A 14,808-nucleotide genomic window follows, 5' to 3' on the forward strand; every position below is an offset into this window, starting at 1 on the left:
CAGACAGCTGTCTGCCAAGAACATCTCTTCCAGAGTGATGATCCCATGGGACCCAGGAATACAAACCCCTCACTTCCAGAGCCAGGTGATCAAGGTCCCATGTAGCTACCACCTGGTAGCTACAGAAACCCTGTCATCTCACCAGGGAACGAATGTGTGCAGAGGTGCCCCTCTGGGAGATACTGGTACCGAGGCAGGTGGAGAGACAGTGCAAAGATCACACCTGCTGAGGAAAGAATAAGAAAGAAAAAAAGGAAGGAAAATAGGAAGGAAAAAGAGACATTTTTAAAAAGAGCCCTGGCTGGTGTAGCTCAGTTGGTTGGAGCATTGTTCTGTAAACTAAAAGGTCACAGGTTAGATTCCCAGTCAGAACACATACCCAGATTGCAGGTTGATCCTTGGTTGGGGCATACAAGAAGGCAACCAATCAATGTTTCTCTCTCTGTCTCTCTCTCCCCCTCTTCCTCTCTCTCTAAAAGCAATGAAAAAATGTCCTCTGGTGAGGATAAAAAAAAATGGCATCCTCCAGCTTCAGCGAAGTAGAGGAAGAGTGGGAAGATGACATCCACCAGCCTCCATCCCTGGAGAGTATCCCAGCAGGTCCTGCCCCTGACCCCAGTGCTTTAAAATTAGCAAATCATCTAAATCACTAAAGGCTATGCACTTTTCAAAGGGTTGCTTCTGTGAGAGTGAACACTGGATCACTGCTTGGTTTGCCTGGGCCTCTTGTGGTCATAAGCCCCTTTTCTCTTCAAAGTGAGATGCTTTGGGGCTCTTGTCTCAGATACTGGTCTTAAAAGTTGGGGTGCCTAATGTGGGGTACAAACACTGAGGGAGAAGAAGCTCTGGTTTTGATTATTGGTAGCCACGCCATGAGGGGGCAGGTTATGGTAAGATTGTATCTCAGCCTCTCCTTCATTTGATGTGGTTTTCTCTTCCTGTGGTTAACCCTTAATGTGAAGGGGTCGCTCCTTGAATCCTAAGGTGTTTCCCCCTCAGAGGAAATTGTTCCATATATTTGGTGTGCCCATAAATCTCTAAAAATCTTAATAGGAAAAGGAACCAGAGCATTTGAATCAACATGCTTAGAGAAACCAAGTTGGGATGAGCAGTGACACAAGACCTTATATTCAGAAATTTATTTTCCTTCACTCTAATACTTTTTAATCCTTTAAAGAATACTCAAGGTAAAGTCATTATGTTTCTACTTTTGTAACTTTCATGCTCAGCTAAATTAATTTTGTGGCTGATATCCATGTATTAAATTGAACTATTTTGGGTGGATTTTAGTAGTTTGTATTGAGGGAAGAGGGTTTATTAAATGTTTAATGTGGTAAAGTAAAACAACAGTCTTTATGGATCATTGCAAGGAATATATTTGCCTTTCACAAAAACCATTCAGGACCTTATTTTTCTTAATTGTTGTTCAGTTACAGTTTCCCCCATTCCCCCACCATTGCTCTCCCTTGTCCCATCCAACTCCTGCTCCCAAAGACAATCCCCACCCCATTGTCCTTGTCCATGTGTCCTTTGTACATGTTCCCCTTCTTTCTCCCGTTATTCCTCACCCCCGCCCCTCTGGTCACTGTCAGTTTTTGTTTTTTATTTCCATGTCTCTTGTTCTTGTTTGCTTGTTGTTTGTTTTGTTGATTAGGTTTCACTTACAGGTGAGATCATACGGTACAGGTCCTTATTTTTTTTAAGTCCAGGGTTTCTTTCCTGAATGTACATACCTCAGGCAGAGAATAAGACCTTTGTATTTTCTTTTCCTTTGTTGTTATTACCATTTCTAACTTTTTGTAAACATCTGAATTCAGGTTTGATTGCAAGTACCACAGAGAGATACTAAAAAGAAGCTATGGGATCTCGTGGAAACAAGGAACAGACAGACAAGGACCAGAGGGGTGAGGGGAGGGGGATAAGGGAGGAAAGAAGGGGAAGGGCCTAGTTAAAGGACAAGTATAAATGACCCAGAGACATGGACAACAGGGTGGGGACTGACTATAGACATGGGGAATGGGCAGGGCAGGGGAAAGCAACAGAGGAAAAATGGGGACAAGTGTAATAGAACAACAATAGCAATATAAACAAAACCCCCAAAAGTTATGGAATCTTAGGAAATCTAGGAAGTTATTTTTACTTGTTTATCTTTGCTCACTTCCTATTAGTATAATTTTCAAGCTGAAATAAGGTTAGAGATGTAATCATTTTAAATATTCAGAAATAATTGAAATTTATAGGACCACTGTGATTTTCCCTTTTAAACTTTGCCAGTGACCTGCCTAGTGAGAGCAATTTATGGTTTGGTGATTCAGCCAGGGATGGGGCAAGTGAGGTTGCCACAACTCTCCTGTTGGTTTCCTCTGATGCGCTCCTCTGTTTTTCACTTAAGTATGCTATTAGGAAATAAAGCACTAAAACTAAAATAAAATGGAAGGCAGCCGGGCTGTTCTAATGTCAGAATCAGCTCATTTACTCTGAATAGTATCTGAGAACATTTGGTTACATATTACATCAAAAGCCAAAACTGAGTCACGTATTGCATACATAGGGCTAGTAACAGTAGTATAGGTTCTTAAGAGCCTACAATAAATGTCCATATTTCAATTGTAAAAATATGTAAAAATATTACTTTATTTATAAGCTAATTTCTTCAAAACCACATATTTTCCCTCCGTGTTTTGTATTTTTGTTTGTTTTCATGTTAAACCTTTTTTAAAAAACTGATTTTGAGAGAGAGAGAGAGAAACATTGACTTGCTGTTCCACTTGTTTATGCATTCTTATATGTGCCCTGACTGGAGATCGAACCCATAACCTGGCATACGGGGATGACACTCTAACCAACTGAGCTACTAAGCCAAGGCCATGTTAAAGCTTTTAATCAGAACCTTTAATGTGTCAACATATAGCATTTCTGAAGGAGTAAAACATGTCATGGCTGGCCAAAAAGATTGTTGAATTTGGAAGTGGCTTCTTAGGAAAATCGTTTTTTTATTCTGGAATGAAATGGTCATGTTTCTGATATATTGCTGTACTCAGACACAGAGACCAAGTGTTGAACTATGTGTTTCGTATTTTAATATGTCATTTATTATGACAGTTATTATAGAGGCAGGATGTATTAATTCCTCATCCTCTCAAGTCTGTGCTGTCTACAGAATTAGTGTTTCCCAAGACAAGGTCTATTGAAATGTGTTGTTTTTTCTGCTTGCTAGTAAAGGTTTCTTTCTTTCCTAAACTGTATTACAGAGGTGGGCAAGCGTAGGTTTACATTTAGTTCTGCATATGGAAAAAGACACGTAGGTTATGATTATTACAACAACTTTATTAACTCAAAAGGATGTTGCAATGTGAGAGTAAACCAAATTTTGCCCACCACTGTACATACATACTTTTTATGTATAGCCATAACTAATAAGACAGAGAGCTGGTTCCTAAAATAATATTAATAAAATGTAAGACCTTTAGCTACAATTTTGGAGACCCACCAAAGGCTAGGATTATATTGGGTGGGGCAAAAGTAGGTTTGCATTTGTTCCAATGGAAAATAATACAATAGTAAATAAATAATAATAAAAGAACAAACTGTGTTTCGTGTAGTCACAACTGTAAACCTACTTTGCCCCACCCTGTACTTATTAGTGTCTTATAACCTTCAACCTGTAAGGAAGTCTAGAGTTGCCTTTGAGGTAGGGTAGTTTAAATATTGGATGACAATAAATGTACAAGTACGAATTTAAGATTCAGTCGTTCACTAGAATAGTCTCCAAACTTTAAAACAAATAGACAGACAATAAAGATAGAAGAATGAGCGTTAGTTTGTGAAGAAAAGAGAAGTCTGAGTGGGTGTTACTTGATCTCAAGTAAACTGGTGATGTTAGTTGTTTCTACTTCCACTAAGGAAATGATGAATGCCATGTAACTTGTCATCCAAACTTAGAGTAGTTTGAAAGTGAATAAGCCTTATTAATAATTAAATCTGAAAAAATAGGCAAAAATCAGGATGTATAGTCATTCTAAGAAAGATTCTTTCATTCATTAATTGATAGGCACTCTGCTAAGTACTTGGGGGAAAAATGAAGATCTTATTCCTATCCCCCAAAAGATCAAGGCCATGAGGATAGAATAAATATGTTTTTACTAGTAATTAAGATAAAAAAATTTTATGGTGCACAGAGGAGAGGTTTCTATCTGTAATAGAGGATGCAAAAAAAGATGCCATTGAAGTTGTAAAAATCCATAGGGTTGAGAATAATGAACTCTCACTCCCACTTGACAGCTACGCAAACTGAGACTCAAGCTATGCAACTGGCCAATGGCAGATGTGAGGCTACAGTACATGATCCTTGAGTTCCAGTCTAAAACTTTCCACCCCACTATGTTATTTCTATAGGAGTTACCAGAAGGAAAGGGACATATGAAAACGCTGGAGATTTACTTTACATTTCTTTGGCGACAAAGGACAGAAGGAAACTTCTCGGTGACTTAGTACCCATGCAGTGAAAGAGAAGGGCTAAACAACTCACTTTAGTCACCTTTAACCTTAGGACTCTTTAAACTATACATTTGCTCTTTTAATGCTTTGAGGAATCTAACACGGTTTTTGTTTTATTTTTATTTTTTTAAGAAAGATTCTTTGAGACAAGATTTTCCTTGCAAGTTGAATCTCATGACAAGAGGGATTGCAATTTGCATATTGTACTACTAGGATAACTGAGCTTTTCACTACACCACATTCTAAGTGGAATTTCATTATCTAAGTATAGCATAAGCAGATCCTACCACGTATACATAGCAACTCAACTGAAGTCCATTATGAAAATATTTCCCAAAAGATGCTTTATTATAGTCTAGAAACATACTGGTTCGCTGGATGTTGTGCTAGTCTGCAACACCTGGGGTGAGCCTGCCCACATGCAGGCACATGGTACATCGGTGAGCTATTCTGCCATGTGTTATTTCTTTGATGTAAAATAATTTATTGTTCATTGGCTTAATTCTTTTTTTTACTCATTTGTGACATATAACCATTAAATCAATTCCACAAACATGAATATTTGATCTTGTTTTTATTTGCCCCTTGTTTTTATTTTAGTATAAAAATAACATTTATTAGTTCAGTGTGTTTATTTTAAAGATGAAACTTTAAAGATAGAAAATGGTAATTATGAGAAAAGTAATAAAACATGCTCTCTTTGAGGTACAAAGTGCAGCTCTTAGAACAAGACAATGGCCTACATTCTCTGACTGACAGGTAGATATCACATTAGAAGAAATTGATAAGAGATTTAGTGGACTGAAGAATAACTTCCTCTTGACAGTGCCCTGACCCTTGACCTAGGGGCTAACTCTTGTTAGCTTCACTACCACAGGGTAATTGTCACAGGTGTAGGATAAAAGACGTCTCTTGTAGTTACCAACAGTCCAAGATTTATTTTTTTGATGACCACAAATGTGTTGATAAGATAAAAACCTGAGTTTTCACCTTCTCTGACCTATAAAGACATGAAAATGTATCTAATAGAAAGCAAAATTCTGAAGATAAGGAGCTTTTTTTACTACTTTGTTTGAAGATCCCTGCTGTAACAGGGAGGGTTCATGCATCAGGGCAAAGCTATGGTAAATGTGTGATTGTCCTTACCCTGGAGCCTGTTTCACACATAATTGCGACACGGATCCAGGAAGAATGCTTTCTCCACGGTAGACTACCTGAATTCTTATAATTATTGGTAAACTCTTACTATGTCATGCTCTGGAAGTATGTCCTATGCTGAAGTGATCCTTTGTATTTATATGCTAACACCTTCTTCAAAAGGAATCAGTTCTTTGAGTTTTATTTAAGTGTTCTGGAGGTCGTAACTTATGATATGGTAACAACTGTGATTTCTCATGAAAGTGAATGCCTCCTCATGTAAAAAAAATTATTGTATCCTTTTTCAGTAACATAAGTAAAAAATTCAGAAAACACAGTAAGCACAATGAGTTATGCAAATCCATGTTGTCATAGAAGAATATTACAAGGGAGAAACCAAACAACTGCAATATAGTGAAGTCAGTATAGTCATATACCTATGATGTAAAACAAATTGTAGAAGGATGAATATTGCTGGTAAAATGGAAATAGCTTCACATTTCATTAAAAAGAAGTCAAAGCAGTAACCTGGCAGTGTCTTCAAATTGTTTTATCATAAAGAAAACAAAGTTAACTTTCCAAACTATTGGCACAAAAAAGTGGTGTATTTCATTATTCTGTTTATTTAGAGATGTAATGCTAGAATTATCAGAATGTTTGTTATTCAATATGGAGAAAACATAATAATTTCCTAACCATACTAGATTTCCAGGAACCAATTTCTATTAAAAACTATGGGAAAAGCATAAATCCCCAGTAAATTCACTGACATTCAAATTCAGGTTGTAGGTCTGACTCTTCTGCAATTATTTATCCACAGAATACTTTGATGATACAAAATCAGTGTATATAAACTTCAGGATAATCAGTCAAAGAAAATACAAAAATTATGTTTATCTTAAAGTGATACTATAGGTGAACTACATCAGCTGGTTCAGTAAAGGTGTAGCCAAACCCATCTGTTTCCAAAATATCACAATTTCTTTTTTCAAATCATGAAAATAAAGGATTATAATCATGTAACTTATTTTCATGCATACTTGCTATAATAATGCCTTTTTCCCAGACTACCGTCTTTTCAAATGTGATGAGATCATCAGGTAACAGTGTAGGATATGAAGGCTTAGCATGCTGTGTTGTTAGCACATTAAAAAAAGAAATTGCTGGGATAATTAACAACTACCTATTTGTCTGTGGGATGCATTCATTATGGCTCTACAAATTGGAGGTCTCCAAAATCTGTGCAATAAAATTTACTCTTTGTTCAGGAAGTTCCCCTTGGATTTGGGGAAAATTCTGGTTTGCTGTGTCTATTGTAATTGTGACAGGCAGTTGACATGTCTCATAGTCTAAATGTAGTGGCAAGCAGGGGGTGGTACAATGATGAAAAACTGCCATTCATTCTTGTGCAAAGGAAAGGTGTTTCTTAGCATATTCCAACCTATGTTCAGACTAGAGTTGGGTCTCTGGGGTTGAAGGTCAAATCTGTGAGGTCAAAGCTATTTCTTGTCAATCTTCGTTCACTAATGACACATGAATTGGAAATTAGAACAAAGTAAGTAAAACGAATAGCCAGAAGGTGAGTGTCTGTTTTATTACGCAGAAGAGCTGGGAAATCTGGCCAATTGTTGCCCTATGTGGCTTGAATGACAGTTGTTAAGTTGAAAAAGGGACAGTGTGATGGGAATGCCACTTTAAATCTCAATTACCTCCTCCACTCCAATCAGCTTGGTAGAGCTTTAATGAAGTGCAATTCTCTGTCCTTTTCCTCATACTTCTATCTCTAGAATAAGCCTCACATTCAAGTTTGACAGCAGTACAATCAGTTTTCCATTCATCACTGGCCCTGTTTTAACCCTGCTGAAAAAGGGCCTAATGTACGTGGCAGTGATGGCAATTAGGCAGAAAAGTAATATTAGAAACAGACAAAAGCCTGAGTCTTTTAGCATTACAGGTGTTTTTTTTTTTTTAGCCCGTTCTAGACATAAAGGAATAAGCAGTGTTGTTAAGTTCCCTTCTTCAGTCTTCTCTTAAGCTGAAAGTCCAAGGATTTCAAGATTCAATTAATTAGAGACATGGAGAGCCAAAGAACAAGGTAAAAGCTAAGTTCTTTCTAACTGAAGACACACTTAGTAATTGGCCCCTTATTAAAATGGATATCTTCTGGGTGTGTGTTTAATAAGGTTGATAAAAACTCGTCATTTCCTCATTAGGATAGCACATGAATACACTCTGTATGTAGAAAAGAAATCTTAAAGAGAACAAACAGGAAAATATCAATCTGTTAAATATAGGAATGTAAGAGATAAAAATTGAAAAGCTTGAGAACTATAACTTCAGAGACGGGGGGATGTTAAATGCATTGTGCCTGTGTGAATGAATGAGTGTGCAGGCTGAGACATTTTTTACAGACTAGTCTTGGCTCCTCAATCAGTTTATCTTGGGATGCAAAATATTTAAGCATTTGAGTTTTATAACCAGGGTTAATGATATTTACTATTACTTTTTTTAACCAATGGATTTCTCATATGAAAACAAATGCAAGCTTTCAAAATCTTTACATTTTTGTCTGCATGCATAAGAATCCATGTTACAATCATGCCTGTATCTTAGCAAAGAAAAGTCACATACATGCGTTTAGGTACATGCATGCATTGTTTTATCTAATTGTATTTGTAAATATGTTCATATCAGTGTGTGGAATCTTAGGAAAGGTAAAAGTTCGTAGAATTTTGTGTGTGCACTTGTTATATATGTTTTCCTAACAGTTGCTTTTATGCCAAATTTTAAAAATGTCAGCCAGGTCGGGTGTTTTTTTGTTTTGTTTTATTTGAGAGATTCCACAGGAACATGTGGCATCAGTGTAAGGATCTTGTTTGAGAGAATGGAGGCTTGGAGGAAAAAAAAACAGATGCAGCAATTAGGCGGCTCTTGCTGCTCATTGGGGAGGTGACACAAGTGGGTGATAGTGGCTTTCACCTCTCACACTCCCTTCTCTCCTGCCTGATTCCTAGAACAATCCCTGTCAGAAACACTCTTTGAAAAAGGCTGCATTAGACAATGGCTCTTCACCCTTATTTTACGCTTTAAGTAGTGGAGCAGAATGCTGTAAGGGGCTGAAAACAAGGCGTAATCTGAGAAAGACGCGCAGGCATTGTTATAACTGTGAAAACCAGAAGAGCCCCTTTCAGAGCCGTGACTGAAAGTGCTCGGAAGACCTTTAGTCCTTTGCACTCTCCCAATCACCAATTAGACAAACATTAACATCAATTAAGCTGTTATACGGCACAGGTTCCATATAATTACCTTAATGGGTTGACGCTTTCTTTAGCAGCAATTTCTTAAACAAACTTCATCTTTTGTGCAACAGGCTAAGAAAATTTTCAGCGGGGAGCATTTCCTTTTGTCAAGTTTTCTAAAGAGACAGCTGAATTGTTCTATTTAACAACAAACACCTTCACTAAGGACCCTCGTCTTGTCCCCGTTCCCACCACATTTGACTACTAGGCTCAAAGCTTATTAACCATCAGAGACAAAAAAACGAACTGGCCAGGGGAGCTCAGACACATGCAGGGCAGGCAGGACACAAAGGACCAGTGAGTCTGGCACCGGTTTGCAAGCAGACCCTCGGAGAAAGCACCAATTGAATTAGTTGCCTATTTAGTATCCAAAGCGCCAGATCCGTCCTTACCAAAAGCACAAAGAAAATGAAATAGAAAAACAGGATCTTGGTCATAAAACAAGACAAATCTGTCTAATTTATTTTGTACCAGTAAGTGCTAATTAAATGCAAGCTACTCAGATTCTTCCTGTTCCTGCCTCACCTAATTCGCTTAGAACCATGACAATGCCAGTCTGATTTTTCCCCCTGTTTAACAAACATTCATTTGAAATGTACTCAAATACAGCTATAAAAATACAACCCTTATATCACTTCTATTTTTATTTTATATAAAGTCCATGTGTTTTTACTCTGTTGTGAAATTATTTAGGGTGGGGGGAAGCTCTTGGCAGACACCAGTCTTTAAAACTATCCTTGTGCATGGTTAGGAATAAACAACTTGAGATGCTATAATGAACTGTAATTGTTTTCCCCCTCCCCAGGGTCAGAGTAATGTATGTAATCAAATTTCACACCAATTCATTAAAAGTCACAAGCCTAATGCTTCGATCTACAGTTTTTAAAGTAGACCATGATAGAGAAAAATAAATAAAATTAAACAAATACAAAAGATACACCAAATATACATCAAATCTAAATTGCTAAAATGCTTTTCTTTATCCACCCTCCCCAGTATCTCTCTTTTTCTGTCTTTCTTTCACATTCCTACTGCTCATTTTCACATACCTGACTATAACAATATCCTCCGGAGTGGGCAATTCATTTACATCTTTAAGGTCAGGGCCTGGGCTCTACAGACAAATGTCTGCTCAATTTAGTCCTGCCCTTGTGGACTCTCAACGCCTCTTTGGGTCAGACGCTTAGGGCCGCAAAATTGAAAGATGATGATGAACTCATGTATAAATTTTAACCTCAGGCAACTGTTACCCATGGCCAGAGGCTATTTATTTACTTATTTATTTATTTATTTTGTTACAGGGAAAGAATTCTAGACACAGGAACCAGTTTTCCATGAATAATATAAATATATGAATATGTGTTTTCATATTAAAAATTAGCATTTGAAAAAATATGTATTCATATATACCAGAGATCAATTTATCTACAATATTTAATTGGTCACATATTTACTGAAGAGCTTTATGATATAAAATAAAATTAAGGTTAACACTTTTTAACTTCTCCCTTAATAAATTTAAGAGAGTGATGTTCTCCATTCTAATGATGGTGTATGGTATATTGTTTATTAGGAATTATTCTTTTTACTCAATTTATTTTTGTGTTCACATTGATTCAAGAATCTATTGAGTCTTCCTGAATTACTACCTTGGTGCCTCATGACATCACTTTAAATACAAAATATCCAATATACCTCCTATTTTCTTCATTGTTTATTTTTGTATGCCCCAGGATAAACACAGCTACAAATTGGGGACATCTTGACTAAGTGTGGGAATCCCAAGGAAAGATTTTCCACCAATGACTTTTCTCAGGTTGGAGTTTAGCCACTCTTGAATGGTCGGAACAGGTAAGATTAAATCAGGTGAGGTTGTGGTAGATATCCTTTTAACATTTACTGTAAGAAACAGTAAAGAAGAATTAATTTGTTCAAATAGATTAGGAATTGGAGTTATAAAAGCTATTTCTTTGTATATAAATCTGTATCCCTCTTAGAACTTTTAATATGAGAGATATAATTGGGTATAATAAAGAGGGACAGGGTGCCAGGTGGTAAAGTCACCTCTGTCACCACAGAGAAAATGTGTACAGAATCTGAGATACTTTTTCCTAATTTCCAATATTAGAGATGAGTTTCGATGTATGAATGGACTTTTTTCCATTCAACAACATATCAGGGAAAGATCTGAATAAAGTTAATGTTCGCTTTTTGACACCCATATCAAACTGAAAACACCTCAATCAACTGTTGGATAGATCTGGCATAATCACTGATACACTTTGCAGGATGTAAAGAGCGAGGATTCAGTGCTCACATACCACATTTGAAACAAACACAACTTATCAAGTAGAGTTCTGACATGTGCGACTCTTAGTATCATTTTGGAAGTGAAATAACCTGTCAGATTTTAAAATGTGTTAACAACTGGATTGTTAAATGGCAGGGACATGAAGAAAGGACATGGGCTTGGTTTGTGATTTTGTTCTGGAGTAGAGTCACTTACTGCCAGCCTAGAAGTAATCACAACAAAAGTTTTCCCCCAGGGGTTCTGAACAAAATTCTATAGTAGAATAAATAAACTACTACACAGTTAGATTATCTTAACTAGCATCTGCAATCTTCCTTACAATAGCCATTTACTGATGTCTTTCCAAATACATTAGTAGTGGCAGATGATTTATTTTGCCTTTGAAAAGTACTTATAACCATCCACTCATTCAACAAATATTTAAGTTTCTACTATGTGCCAGGCATTCTTCTCTAAGTACATTATCAAAGACAAATAGTACAAAATGCCTAACATTTTTTTTTAATTTGAGATGTCTTAACTTCAAATAGATGAAGGCAATTTATATAGAAGGTGAAGACAAAAAATATCAACTTTTCCCAGGCTTTCTATAATTCTTCATCCTGATCCATTTATATCAGATGCCTGACACGTAGTAGGTGCTTTGAACATGGTGCTCTGTTAGTTCCTCTGTATCCCAATGACAGTTAGTTGTTTTGTGTGTGCAGATGGTTCAGCCAAAAGAAATCCTCTGCCCACTACCATTGTTCGTTTGGGCGTCTCATTGCTATCTATGACAGTGATTTCTTTTAAGCAGCTAGAACACCTGTGTTTGATTTCAAAATGCATTTTTTCTTATTCTTTCAATTATATTCCATATGGACAAAATGGGGAAGACAATATGTAGGGGATAGGGTGGATGGGTATACTGGGAGTTGGCTCAGCATTTATTTATTTTTGAGTTTACATGGCTGTGAGTGTGTGTGTTACACTTCAGAATGAACTGGAGTCATCCAAAACGAGTTAGAGATTGTGGCCCTTTAAGGAAAAAAACAATGGAATTGGTATCCACTAAATCTAGGTTGTTTACAATGTTCGTTTTAAGACAGTGTGTCAGTCAGCACCCGTGTTGCTGAGCACCTGTGCTTCTCAGCACTGCTCTGGTGCCCCTGGAAGGGCTGCAGGGGTATGAACTATTTAAGGGATGAAAGTGTGATTGACGCTTTCTTCTGAAGGGGTTCAGAACGTGGGGTCTGGACTGCCATAGGACATGTACATCATCCTATCCCTTGACGATTTCTTGTTTCTTGAGGAAGTTTTGAGAAAATTTTGGCCATCCCTTTATGCTAAAAGTTGATGTTTAGGTATGTCCTTCAAACATGAACAAACTATGATATTTTTGATTCATAATTACTTAAAAATAGATGACAGTTATTATATGCCATTGATCTAAAGGGGAAAAAGACCTGGATATACTCACCTAAGGGCAGAAAATAGTTCCATACCAAAATGCATCCCCTTGACACCTACTGAAATTCTATCTAAATAGAGCCATATATTCATATTCATATCCACATCTGTCTATATAATCTCCCTGTTGTCTATTTATCGTATGAATTATTATAATAAAATATACCCTCTTAAAATTAATACAATAAAAACATACTCTCAATTAAACATAATGGCAGATTGTAATCACTTATACCTGGTATACATACACTTATACACTGACAAATGCAAAGAAGTAGTATAACTACTGAAATATTTGGAAATGCTAATCTATTTCTAGCATTTCAAATATTCTGAATATACATAGATATAAAAGAGTAAGCTTGTTAAACCTCTTGGAGGGAGGTAGGCACTTTCAAAACATTGAGGATAAAATGAGAAGGCAAAGCCTGACAGTAAACATACTAATAAATACATCCTTTGAAATTCCTTTCTCATCCTATTTCACAGCATTTCAAATGTTCTGGATATACATAGATATAAAGGAGTAAGCTTGTTGAACCTTTTGGAGGGAGGTAGGCACTTTTCAAAACGTTGAGGATAAAATGAGAAGGCAAAGCCTGACAGTAAACATACTAATAAATGCATCCTTTGAAATTCCTTTCTCATCTTATTTCACAGTTCAAATTAGTGAAATGAATGTTCTTATTACAAATACTTTTTAAGCTACTGAAGCCTGTATGTGCACATCCTTCCTATGATTCAAATATCATATACATTTCATAAACCTTTTCACCTTTACCCAACTCTTTGACAGGAGTTATATTGTATAAACAGTATGCTAGAATTGGACTACACTTCCAGTTTTTAACCTTATTCCTCTATATTTTACTTCCAGTCATGTTAATCGGGTTCCTCTGTCTACCGTAAGAATACAATAAAAACCTGGAAATAATATTTTTGAATACTTTAAAATTGTGCTCATATTTCTAATGTAGTATCCAAAACTCAGACAGTACTCAAACCAATTTGTTGACAATCAGTCCTAGGTGGCTTTTTATTTCCAAAATACAAACATATTTCCGCTCTCGCATGGAATATTGCCAATGTGCCAAGTACTCTTTCATCATGATGAAATAACAAACAAACGAAAAAAAGTCTTCATAACCCAGTTCTTTAAAGTCCTGCATAAACTTAGGTTTTTGGATATCTGGGGGTCAGGAAAGTTCACTTAATTTATTGTCTTTTCATTTAGTTAACCTGATGTGGCCTAAATTCCTCAGGGTTTCTAAAGCTACCCTGTTGTGTGTGATTTTTTTTTCAGTGTTTCAGCCTGTTTCACAAATGTTATTTCCGTGTTGCGCATTCCTTTCTGTGAGAGAGGCCAAAGCTTTCATTCAAACTCTCAAAAGTTTCTTCCTTGTTTGCAGGTGGTGGTGTAAACAGGGAAGAAGATTAGGGGTGTGTCCTGGCTATGTCTTTCCCCAATGCCCCTCTTCTCTCGATGACAAAGGAGTGACAAGAGAAGACTAGGAGACTTGAGGAGGGCTAGTGCAAGAGGATATGGACCGGGACAGTGTGAGCAAGGAAGATGAAACAATAATGGAGAAAGTGAAATGAGGGGGTATTGCAAAATGCCGTAAAAAAATAGGGACAATCAAAAAGAGGCTCTACAGCTTCTGTTTCCACAGCTTGTTTATTTTGCTTTTGAAAAGGTATTACAAATAGAGATACTCAAGATCTTAAAAAGGATAGAAAGAAGGAAAAAAAACTTTTCCTGTATAACCCCCACCCTGGTTATTTTGGCACATGCCTCAAGAAAGATTATGACACAGAGGCCTTGATTTTTATAAATGCATCTTTTTTTCTTATATAAATATTAACCACATTTGGCTTTTTGGGTGTCACACAATTAGCAAATTAGTTGTTCACTAAGAGTATTCATCTAGGTTTTATAACACTTCCCCATCTTAATTTTAGAATATTACATGCAAGGGGAAAAAATTGCCCTCTTTTTTTATTGCACTCATTGAATCCCTTCTCTAAATGCCAGGCTCTGGAGTTATAGTGGCAGTTGGTTCTGTCATCAGAATATCACCACTTTGAATGGAATTTTGAAAATTACAAAGGCTGCAC

This window comes from Desmodus rotundus, chromosome 7 (assembly GCF_022682495.2).
Source record: "Desmodus rotundus isolate HL8 chromosome 7, HLdesRot8A.1, whole genome shotgun sequence".
NCBI classification, from domain to species: domain Eukaryota; kingdom Metazoa; phylum Chordata; class Mammalia; order Chiroptera; family Phyllostomidae; genus Desmodus; species Desmodus rotundus.